The sequence below is a fragment of the Zea mays genome, chromosome 4 (genome assembly GCF_902167145.1).
Source record: "Zea mays cultivar B73 chromosome 4, Zm-B73-REFERENCE-NAM-5.0, whole genome shotgun sequence".
Taxonomy (NCBI): Eukaryota; Viridiplantae; Streptophyta; class Magnoliopsida; order Poales; family Poaceae; genus Zea; species Zea mays.
Window position 1 is genome coordinate 49,894,380 of NC_050099.1, and position 11,389 is coordinate 49,905,768.

Consider the following 11,389-nt stretch of genomic DNA (forward strand, 5'->3'; position numbering starts at 1 on the left):
ATATAAAAGTGGGTACAACCAATTCCTGATCCCGCGCGAGTGCTAGAAAAATCACTCGTCTTCTACCGAGATCCTAATTAAATAAAGCAACTACTCGACCTAGCATACTAGTATCCATCTCAAAAGGATTCCTGAGATCATGCAACTAGGGTTTCAAACAATTCCTACACCTAAGTGCACAAGCAATCCTACAATCATTAAGTGAAGTAAAATAGCATAAATAACAGGTTATGCATAAACCGGGGCTTGCCTTCCAAAGCAGTGGCAGACAGATCCTCTGATGCAGACTCTGGGGCTGGATCCGGGGCTACCTCTTGAGCAGCTCCTTGCTCCGGCACGAGGACGTACTCTCCGTCAGCAAGGTTACAGTCTATCGAAATGCAATGAACATGTATGTCATGATTATGCAAGATTTAATAATATTATGTTGAGAGAAGAAAAACTAAATTAAGGAGTAACTTAGGGTTTACTTGGTCATACGGGGCCTTTAGTGGTTTATGCTTTTCATTCCTAGGTTTAGATTTTTGTTGAGGATAAACATAGTGGATTTGTCTTGTCTTTATATATTTCAGTGGACAATTTACAAGGGTTTTAGGATGACACTAATTTCCATTATTCATTTTCCTTTTTTTAATTTCTATTTATGAATTCTAGTGGGGGTTTGAACTACAACAGTAGTTTAATCTTCTCCAAAAATTTTGTAAAAATTACAATGGGTTGCCATTGGTCACTATAGCCCCTTCTAGGAAGTTGAGGTTCAAAACAAAAAGGCTATGCTTTAGACAAAAATAATAAAGGTTGGGTAAATGGGTCATTTTGTACTACAACTCTTAATTATAGGTGGGATCTGTCTTAAAGGTTATTTTTGTTGGCATCTAACAGTAATAATAGGCTTTTGTGCCAAAAACCATAGAAAGCTAAGGGGTGGTTATTTAGTTATGATTTTCTAAAGTTTAATGTCAAAAAGGCACTTTCTACTACATTGTTATTTGAAAAATGTCAAACAGCAGATTTCATATTTTTCCTATGTTCTTAATAACAAAACATTAACTATCCCAAGGGTGGGGGTGTTTTCACCTTGGGGTTATTTTTGTAGGGTTTTTCTAATTTATCCTTGTTTTATTCAATTAAAAGGTATCCTACTTATTTTATACTAAACCAGGGTATGATAGATTTTTCCAGTGAACTATATTGAATAAGTATCCTAACAAAAATAGGGGTGCCCTTTGGTTCATTATTTAAATCACATTTTCTATTTTTCTTAACCTTAAGCATATTGCAAAATAAGGGGCAAAAACTAACTTAATGCGGTGGACAGAGAGGTTTAACATTTTTAAACAGGTCAGTAGGTAGATATAAACTTCTCCAAATTTTTCTAACCCTAGTCAAATAGTACAACTATTTTTCTTTCTATTATTGAGCTTTTGGCTAAAACTATAATTAAATCAGAACCTTAAAGTTTTCTATAGTACCTAGGGGTTTTATATTTTGCTTAAGTAGGTCACATTAATTAGAGTCTGGCAAAATTGGTTTGACCAAATTTTGATGAACTAAACAGAAGTTATGAGTTTTTAAAGTTTCTGTTCAAATTAAAAACAGATTTAATAAGAGTTTCCTGGAAAAACAGTTTACACCGAGGTCCCTGGGTTTAAACTAAATCAACCCGCACAAATCTACCCTTGCGCCACTATTCCCCTGGGTCGCTGACAGTTCAAAAAGCCCCCTAACCTTTCCTTCTTCTTCCCCGAGGTCCTTCCCCCAATGTAAACAGTACCGGCGGGAAAGAAAAGGGTGGCGCGGCTTACCAGCGGCGAGATAGGTCCGGCGAAGGGCAGGGTTGGCTCGGGGAGGCTCGGGCGGTCACAGCGAGGTGCGGCTCGACGGCGGGGATGGCCGGAATCGCTCGGTCCACGTGCGCAGGCGGGTGTTCTCGTCGGCGGCGAGTGTACCGGCCAAACCACGGCGATCTGGTTCAATCCAAGGGCACGGTGAGCTTCACGGGGTAACGTAGTGACCGTGTGCACAAGGAATCGGAAAATGGTTGAGTGGATTACCCGGTCCACGCACTCTGGCGGGGTTGGGAACTCCGGCGACCGTGGACTGGCCTCTCTGGTGAAGCAGGCTTCGATTCCTTGCTCGGGGAGCTTCACTGAGCTGTGCACACTCGTCTCCGAGGGTTGGACGGGGTTGGGAAAGGCTGGGCTGGCCGGTCTACGGTGGCAGTGGCTCGGGTGGCCGCGGACACGCCGCGCACGGGCAAACGCCGGTGAACTGAGCTCTAGTGAGGCTTGAGCGTGCACGGAAGAGTGTAGCCGACGCCTGGGTGGGCTTTATAGGCGCGGGCGCGGGCCAGGGCGCCGACTGGCCGTTGGCGCGACGCGGGGCGCGCGCGGGCGTGCTCTGGCGCACACAGAGCGCGTCGAACACGTGGAGCTCTTCTTCTGCCCGTGTTCCACAGCTCACCCAAGTCGCAAACGTGCGAATCTTGGCAAAAATCCGGCGCGAGTCTTTTCCTGGCACCTAGGGCTGTCTCTCATCCGTGAGCTGCCATGGCAGATATGGCCTAGGTAGGGAGATCTTCGGTCGCCAAATCGGGTGTGTCACACTGCCCACTTCGCGACAAAAACCATGCCAAGGCATGTCAAACGTCAGAGTCTCGGGCTTAGCTTTTTCCAGTGGGTGCCTTGGGTGGTATGCCACATTTTTGGTATAGAACATAGGTAGATTTGGTGCCAGCTTCGAGGTGAACATGACTGATCTTTAGTGTAGGTGTAGTTTTTAACTTAGAGAGAGATAGAGAGCTCTAGCTCTCTCTCCACTTGGAGATTTGATTTGGGGTTTCTCCAGGGGTCTTTTTGCAATATTTCCTTCCCCTAATTGCTGGTTATAAGGTTACTTAAGGTTGGGTTAAAGATTACTCATGTTTTGCACATTTGCTCACTCTCTTTCCCCTCTTATCCATGGTTTTGGGAGATAGGGTTTAAGAGAGGTCTAGGGTTCTTCCCCCCTCTTATCCAAGGTAGTAAGTGTGCAAAGATTTGAGTAATACTTCTTAGGTCATTAACAAACTTTGATTAACACATGATCTCCAAAGTTCTTATGTGTTTCCTTAAGTCTCTACCACACATGATCACAGTCCTTAGCACCAAGGTGTGCTCTAGCCATGGTAACACCTGAGGTGTTACAGTTTTTTCCTCATTTCGAGCACTAGGACTCGCCTGTCGGTTAGCTGAACCACTTAACCAAGTGTGAGTTGCCCTGTGCGGAAGGTGACGAGTGAGGTATCTGTATCCCGGAGGCGTAGGAGTCCCTCGGCTCGGTCGGCCTTGCCGCCTGAGGCTTCTCTTGCTCAGTCAAAGGAACCCTCGGCCGCTCTGCGATGAGCCGGAGCCGGAGGCAGCGGTATTAGCATGGACAGAGGCGGAGTTGGCTCGAAAAGAAGCTTCGTTGGTCGGAGCCTGGCTGGGCCGTCCACTGGCGGGACCAACGCCGGAGTCGGGTTGTCGAGGCCATGAGCCGGGCTGATGTCCTCGGGGGACAGCTGGCTGAGGCCGTCGAGCCGTCTGCTCGGGTCGGGTTCCTGGAGGAGACCCCGGCGACGATGGCCCAGGCGCGGTGCTGACATCTTTCTTCGAGGTGGAGATCCTCCGACCGTGTTGCTGTCCGAGGCCGGGTCGGATTCTGCCGAAGGTGGAGTCGATGCCGAGAGTGCTGCTGCTCCCCCTGCTAATGTCTGATCCTGCAGGAACAGTTTATCTGTAGTGTGCGTATGTTTTTTGCGGCCGCCGAGGCCCAAACATACCGTCGTCGTGTTGTAAAGCTGTGTTTGTTTTCCCCTCGTTTCGAGTATCAGGACTTATTTGTCGGTAACATAATTGTTTATCCGAGCGAGAGTTACTTTTCATGGAAGGTGATGAGTGAGGTATCCGTATCCCGGAGGCGTAGGAGTCCCTCGGCTCGGTCGGCCTTGCCGCTTACGTGTACTCTTACTCGTCCGTTGGATTCTGTTATTGATATAGTCGAGAAGGCACGAAAAATCGTTTCGACAGAAAAGCTTTCGAACGTTAAGACTTGTTCGGCCAGTGGAATCGCTTATCCGAGCGTGAGTTACTTGTCGCAGAAGGTGATGAGTGAGGTATCCGTATCCCGGAGGCGTAGGAGTCCCTCGGCTCGGTCAGCCTTGCCTGCTTACGTGTACTCCGTCGTTTCCAGGATCCCACTATCGAAGTAGTCGAAAAGCACGAAAGATATTCTGGCAGAAAGATTTTTTCCGAGGAAAATTTTGACGCAGAGGGGGTTCCCCCCTTCTAGCCCCCGAGGGAGGGTCGGGCTTTGCCGAGGCAAGGCTGACCCTTCCTTGATGGTTAGACTTTATTTGTGTATGTAAACGAGGTATATGAACGACTTGAAAACATCTTAATGGTAGAAGCGACGTAGTTGTCGGATGTTCCAAGCGTTGTTGTAGACCTCGCCTTGACTGTTGGCCAACTTGTATGTTCCGGGCTTCAAAATCTTGGCGATGATGAACGGCCCTTCCCAGGGAGGCGTGAGCTTGTGACGCCCTCGGGCGTCTTGTCGTAGCCGAAGCACCAAGTCGCCCACCTGGAGGTCTCGGGACCGAACCCCTCGGGTGTGGTAGCGTCGCAGAGACTGCTGATACCGCGCCGAGTGTAGTAAGGCTACATCCCAAGCCTCTTCCAGCTGGTCTAGCGAGTCTTCTCGGTCGGTCCGGTTGCTTCGGTCGTCGTACGCCTTCATCCTCGGGGATCTGTATTCTAAGTCTGTGGGCAAGATAGCCTCGGCCCCATAGACTAGAAAGAACGACGTGAAGCCCGTGGCTCGGCTTGGCGTCGTTCTCAGACTCCAGACCACCGAGGGGAGTTCTTTCATCCATCGTCTGCCGAACTTGTTGAGGTCGTTGTAGATCCGTGGCTTGAGTCCTTGCAGAATCATGCTGTTGGCACGCTCTACTTGCCCATTCGTCATGGGGTGAGCTACGGCGGCCCAGTCCACCCGGATGTGGTGGTCCTCGCAGAAGTCCAGGAACTTTCTGCCAGTGAACTGGGTGCCGTTGTTGGTGATGATGGAGTTCGGTACCTGTTGGGGGCCTTCGGCTTCCGAAGGTCCTCAAAAACATAATTTAACAATGTTTCTGGAGTATAATGAATGAACAGGTATCTTCGGACTCAAATCGGTACCACAGTGGGAGAAGGCCAAAGAATACGAAGGTTGACACAGCGCCGAAGCTGTGAGCAGGAAAGCTTCGGCATGATAGCAGAAAAGGAAACCGACTTAAAGATGAAAAGGCTATTCAGACCTCGGTGGATTACTATAGAATTACTACCAAATGTAAAGGGCATGGGTGTAATTTTACATGGGCTGTGTCCCGTGCCTATAAATAGATGAACAGTGCTCCTGTACTGTTCGGGCTGACTTGGCATTTGCTTTTGCGTCACGCTTGTACTTTTACCTTCTTTTAAGCCGAAGGTACATTTGTAATTTGATATCATTCCTATTCTTCCATAATAATAATATAAAAATGAGTTGATAATAATATATAATTGTTTACGTCATCCTTTATATTTCATATGTTTTCTTCTTCATTATTATGTGTTGTGTTTATGAAGGTACGTCCTTCATAACCTTCGTCCGAAAATCATTATATCCCCAAGGGAAATAATGCTTTGAAGGACGAAGGACTTTAACGTTTAACATTTTTTGTGTTGTCTTGTTCTTAACTCATAGCATTTGAGAACAAGTCCCCAACATTGGCGCCCACCTCCGGTGAACTCACTTCCACTCTTTGAGTTTTGAACACCTTCGGCAATCATAAACCTTCGCTATGGCGCCGAAGAAAGCTTCAGCAACTGGGGCTACAGCTCTGCAACCGCTGGACCCTAATCAGGAGACTCTCTCCCTTCGGGAGGCCCGAAGCCAGAAGAGGAAGGCTGTCAGCCCGACACCGCCAGAGGATGAGCTAGACCAAGAAATCAGAGACATGGAGATGCTTCATCAACAGGTGCAGAGGAAGAAGGAAAAGATGGCCAGGCTAGCTGAACTGCAAAGGCAGATAGACGAAGCCTCTGAAGAAGTTCGTCATCTTACTCAGGATGAGCAGAACCGAAGGCCTCAGCATAAAGACCTTCATCAGGAGGGTTTCTTCAACGAAGATGACTGGTATGAGAATTTCTACCATGGAAATTTTGCTTTTGATGATGCTTCTCCTCTGTCCGCTGAGCTGCAGGCTACACCTTGGCCTCCGTCCTACAAGCCGCCTCAGCTTCCCATATTCGATGGCCATTCAGACCCGAAGCAGTTTTTGATGAGCTACGAAGCAACAGTATCTTCGTATGGTGGCAATACTGCAGTCATGGCAAAATCTTTTGTTATGGCTGTCAGGAGTGTTGCTCAAACCTGGTATTCCTCCCTTCGACCAGGAACGATCACTTCATGGCAAAAGCTGAAGGACATGTTGTTAACCAGTTTCCAAGGGTTTCAGACGAAGCCGGTCACTGCTCAAGCTCTATTCCAGTGTACCCAGGATCACGAAGAATACCTTGAGGCGTATGTCCGGAGGTTCTTGCGTTTGAGGGCACAGGCACCAACAGTGCCCAACGAAATTGTCATTGAGGCCATGATCAAGGGACTTCGGCCAGGACCTTCAGCTCAGTACTTTGCTAGGAAGCCTCCTCAAACTTTGGAGAAGCTGCTCTAGAAGATGGACGAGTATATTCGTGCCGACAATGATTTTCGTCAAAGAAGGGAGGAGGCTTTCAGGTTTTCCGAAATGACCAGGGGCTTCGGAGGAAGATTTTATCCGAGGCACGTTAGGTCAATTCACAACTCTACTCAAAATGATGATAAGGGGAGTCAGCAGCAAAGGCCACAGTGCTCCTCACAGGCTTCGGGGCAACAACAAAGCTCCTTCCGGCCGCCAGCTCCAAGAGGCAGAGGCGCCAGGGGCTTCGGCGGAAGATTTGGAGATCAACCAAGCAGAATATTTTGCTTGTTCTGTGGTGAAAACAAGGGCCATACCACCAGGATGTGCCATGTTACCATCCAGAAGCAAAAGGAGATAGCCGAAGCTGCAGCACAACAGGGTCAGCCGAAGCAGATCATGCACACTGCTTCGTATCATTCGCCTTATATCCCAGAATATGTAGGCAACCACCCTGCAGTTTCTGTTGCTTCGGCGAGTCAACCTCAAGCTTCCTGGCAACAGCCTCCGCCTCCACCACCGATGCAACAAGGTCAGCAGCCAGAAGGGGGCCAATATGCTCAACAACAAAGGGACTTCAGAGAACAGTCCGAAGCTCACACAGTCAATAGCACTGTGCCAGAGTCGAAGCACATTTATTGACAAATATCCTACCTTGATAGTAGTCTTTTCCATTTAGTTTTATTTTCTGTGTAATAAAAGACATTTTTTTAAATCTCATGTAATAGTTTCATTGTTTGCCACAAGGAAAATATATCTTCCCCACAGGCTTAAGTTGTTGAAGCTTAAAGATTTGCGATAGCAAGGAGGACCTTCGAATCATCAAAAAATTATTTTAAAAGGCACGGTATGAATTCTTCGAAGCAACAAAAAGTTGTTCTAAGAAACGCAGAGTAAGTTTGCTGAAGTTGCAAAAAGCCGTTCCAAAGGGAGCGCAGCGTAAGTTTTCTGCTCAAAAGTCGTTCCAAAGGGAATGCAGAGCTTACAGCGAAAAATAAACGCTGATACCACCTAAGTAAAAGGCGAAGCGCGAAAAGTCAACGCGAATACCGCCGAAAGTAAAAGGCGAAGAAGCTCCTAAGGGAGGCTTACAGCGAAAAATAAACGCTGATTCCGCTGAAGTAAAAGGCGAAGAAGCTCCTAAGGGAGGCTTACAGCGAAAAGTCAACACTGATTTAAAAAGATTATGTGTTTTATTGCGGGGATGTGCGTGTATCTTCGGAATAAATACCATTTTACATAGCATAACATCATCACATCATTTTGCATAGCATAAGCATCATACATCATGCTGCATATGGCACAAGAAGGGGACACGATATTGATCTTCGGAAGAATGCTTTGAAAAAGGGAAAACATGCTAAGTCACAAGGAGATACAATATTGATCTTCGGAATGTAGCTTCGGAAAATATTTTCACGAAGCTTGGATATTCTTCATCAGAACACTATGGGTATTGTTGTGATAAATGAAAATTCTTCTTCACGAAGCATGAAAAGAAGGGAAGGTGTTTTTTTCGTCAAAGACTCAAAAACGGTACGTATGTAAAATTTCATGCATCGTAAAGAATTGAACCATAAAAAACAAGTATATTACATTCAGGGTTACAAGATATTACACATATTACATTTCAGAAGTTTTTACAATAGCACTTAGTCTTCCCTAAGTACAACTTCCGCAGCTTTGTTCAGGAGTTGATTAACAACTTGATCCATGATAGCTTCAGCCATCTTTTTAATTTCGTCGTCTTCTTTCGGGTGAGGGCCCGGAGACGCTTTAGTAGGATCTGAAGGAGGACAGGATATGGCTACATTGCTATTACAAATTGCGAACGAAGTTTAAAATCAAAAATTACAACACAATAAAAACCATTAGTTAATACCTATTTGCCCTTCGGGCTCTGCGCTTTTCTCAGCAGCCTCTGCTACTTTTCTAGCATCATGGATGCCCTTTTCGCTTTTTTGGATAATTTCTCGGGCCATTTCTCGACCACCATTGTCCCAGACATCGGTGAAAAATTTTCCACCAACCATGCTAGCTTCGGCTGAAGGATCTTTTGCATCTTCGAAGGACAAGGTAGCTTCGGATTGCGCTAAAATCTTTACATGCTCGCAGCCCTTTTTCTCCAAAATGGTGGCAATCCCCCTGGCACCCGAAAAAGCACATATGTCTCCGCGGCTATTTAAAATTTCCTCAAAGGCCTCAGCTTCGTGATTAATCCATTCGATGGGACCTTCAGGGTTGCCTCTTGTAAAGTTTTCTTTGCTCGAGAATGCGCCAACGCTGGCGAAGCTAGCTTTCATTTTTTTAACACACTCCATAGATTTGTCATAGCATCTTTTCTTGGACGAACGAAGCTCTTCAACAGTTCCTTCTAAATGATTTGCCCATTGGTCGCTAAGTTCTCGCTTCGTTTCTTCAAGTATGCGTTCCTCTTTAGCTCTGGCTAGTTGTCTTCGAAGATCTTCAATTTCACGCTTCTGAGCCTCAGCTTGACCTTTAAAAGTAGCTTCGTCTTCTTTTATTTTATTTATCAATGAATGTAATATTTTATCTTTTTCGAGACCTTCGTTCCTTAGTTCAATTACTTCGGAACGAAGGTTGCTCAGGGCCATAACACACCCTTCGTCTTCGGCATCTTTTTGGGCCCTGAGGGCATTGCTAAGTATAAGGCCCTGCAAAGAAAAATGTGTGTGCGTCAATAAATTTAAGCAAACGAAAAATTTTGGTCTCAAGAAAAAATACAAAGACCTCATTTTTTTTGCACCTTTAAGCTATTGTACGCCAAGCTGTCGGCCAGCTCGTTTTTCGACAACACTGAGAGCCCGTCTTCTAGTGTTGGGAATCCGAAGCTCTTGCTCATCTCCCGACAGACAGAAATCTCCTTGCTGTCAGGGAGACAATACAAGAAGTCTTCTTCTCCGCTGTCGTTGAATATCAACACCCCCTTTGGATATTTCAGTTTTTGGGCGTAAAACTGGGCCTCTTGCTTTTCTTTTTCAGACAACTTTTTCCCCGAAGCATATCGAACAATATAATCAAGGACTTTGGGGGATGCTTCGGGGGCAACAGCACTGGTTTCTTCAACAAGAATTGGCTCCGTCATTTCTTCCTCCTCGGTTTCCAAGGATTTTACCTTCGTGGGCTCTGAAGGCCCAGCTTCAGTCTCAGTTTGTTGCTTTGGAGCTTTAGTATCAAACATTTCAGTTTCCGCTTCGGAAGTTTCAACAGTCTTCTTCGGAGTCGTGCTTGAGGACTTAATTGTCTCCAGTACATCTAGCACATTGACCATTCTTTTTCTCTTCGGGGTCATTGCCGGGCCTTTTTGGTTTTTTATTGTCTCAACACTTGCTGAAGGACTTAAAATTTCCAATATTTTTGTTCCTTCAGTTCTCGGTTTTTCTGCTTTCTCTACTGAGGGTGCTTCAGCTTTTTCTTCGATCTTCGGCACTAAAGTTGGTTCTTTAATTTCGGTGGCCGAAGAGGTTTCACCGGCGAACTCAGGCACTTTAGCTGGTTCAATGTAGCGTGGCCGGTGTGTGAGAATCTTTACCCTTTGTCTCTTCGGCGCTGGCTCGCCGGGAGCGGCTGAAGCAGTTTTCTGTGCAGAAGTTGCGCTTTTTCTTTTTTGGCCCCGCGCTGGATAGTGGTAGTCGGGGTACACGAACCCAATTGCGTCAAACACTCGGTTCAGTCTTTTCTTTTTCCGGCCTCCGAAGGCTGCTGACAATGCAGTATCTTCGGCCTTTGAATAAACCCCAAGTAGTTCATCACTTAAATTTTCAATGCTTTTTAGCCAGTCATCATCTGGCTCAACGAATTTATCTCCGAACTTGAAAGCATACTTCAGCCTGATAAGTCCACCTTCGTCAGCCTCCTTTATGGTCTCTTGCGGCATTTCCCATTTTTCCGCAAGCGGCCATACTCTGAAGGCAATATGCTCTTGGACCAAATCCCTCGTTCCAATAAAAGAGCAAATAACTCCGAAAGCTCTCTGGCATTCTTCGGCGGCTTCATTCATCTCAACCTTCGGCCTCCGTAGGCCGAAGCGTTGCCAAATAGGGCGCATAATTATACCTTTAATATCTTCCCATGTTTTCAGGTCATTCTTCACATAAAACCATTCTGTCATCCAGTCGCCGGGCCATCTCTTCCGAAAGGTTGGCACGGGGCAGCTTGACCCAGACCAAGAGACGAAACTGTAGCAGCCGAAATTATTGTGATACTGCTCCTTACCCTAGGATTTTGTCTCGTATAACAATTCGTGTATGTTGCAGAAACTTTTCGCATCAGGTTCCAGACCTTGGCTTCTCACGGCCCACACGAAGATATTCAACCTTATGATTGCTTCGGGAGTAAGTTGGTGAAGATAGATTTCAAATATTTTCAGCACCTCTACGACAAAGCTGCTCAGGGGAAATCGTAGTCCAGCTTTCAAAAAGCTTCGGAATACTACGACTTCATTTTCCTCAGGGGTCGGACAAGTCTTCTCTACTTCGTCGGCCCTCACAACGGACAAGTCCCGGAAATATCTTCCCCTCATGTTGACAAGATGATTTTCTTTGATACTTGATTTGCCGAAAACCGCATGGCTTGGTCGCCAAGGGCGATCTTCGGAGTCTTCACCACCACTATCCGCATCATAACTGTCGCTGTCATCAGTATCTTCAG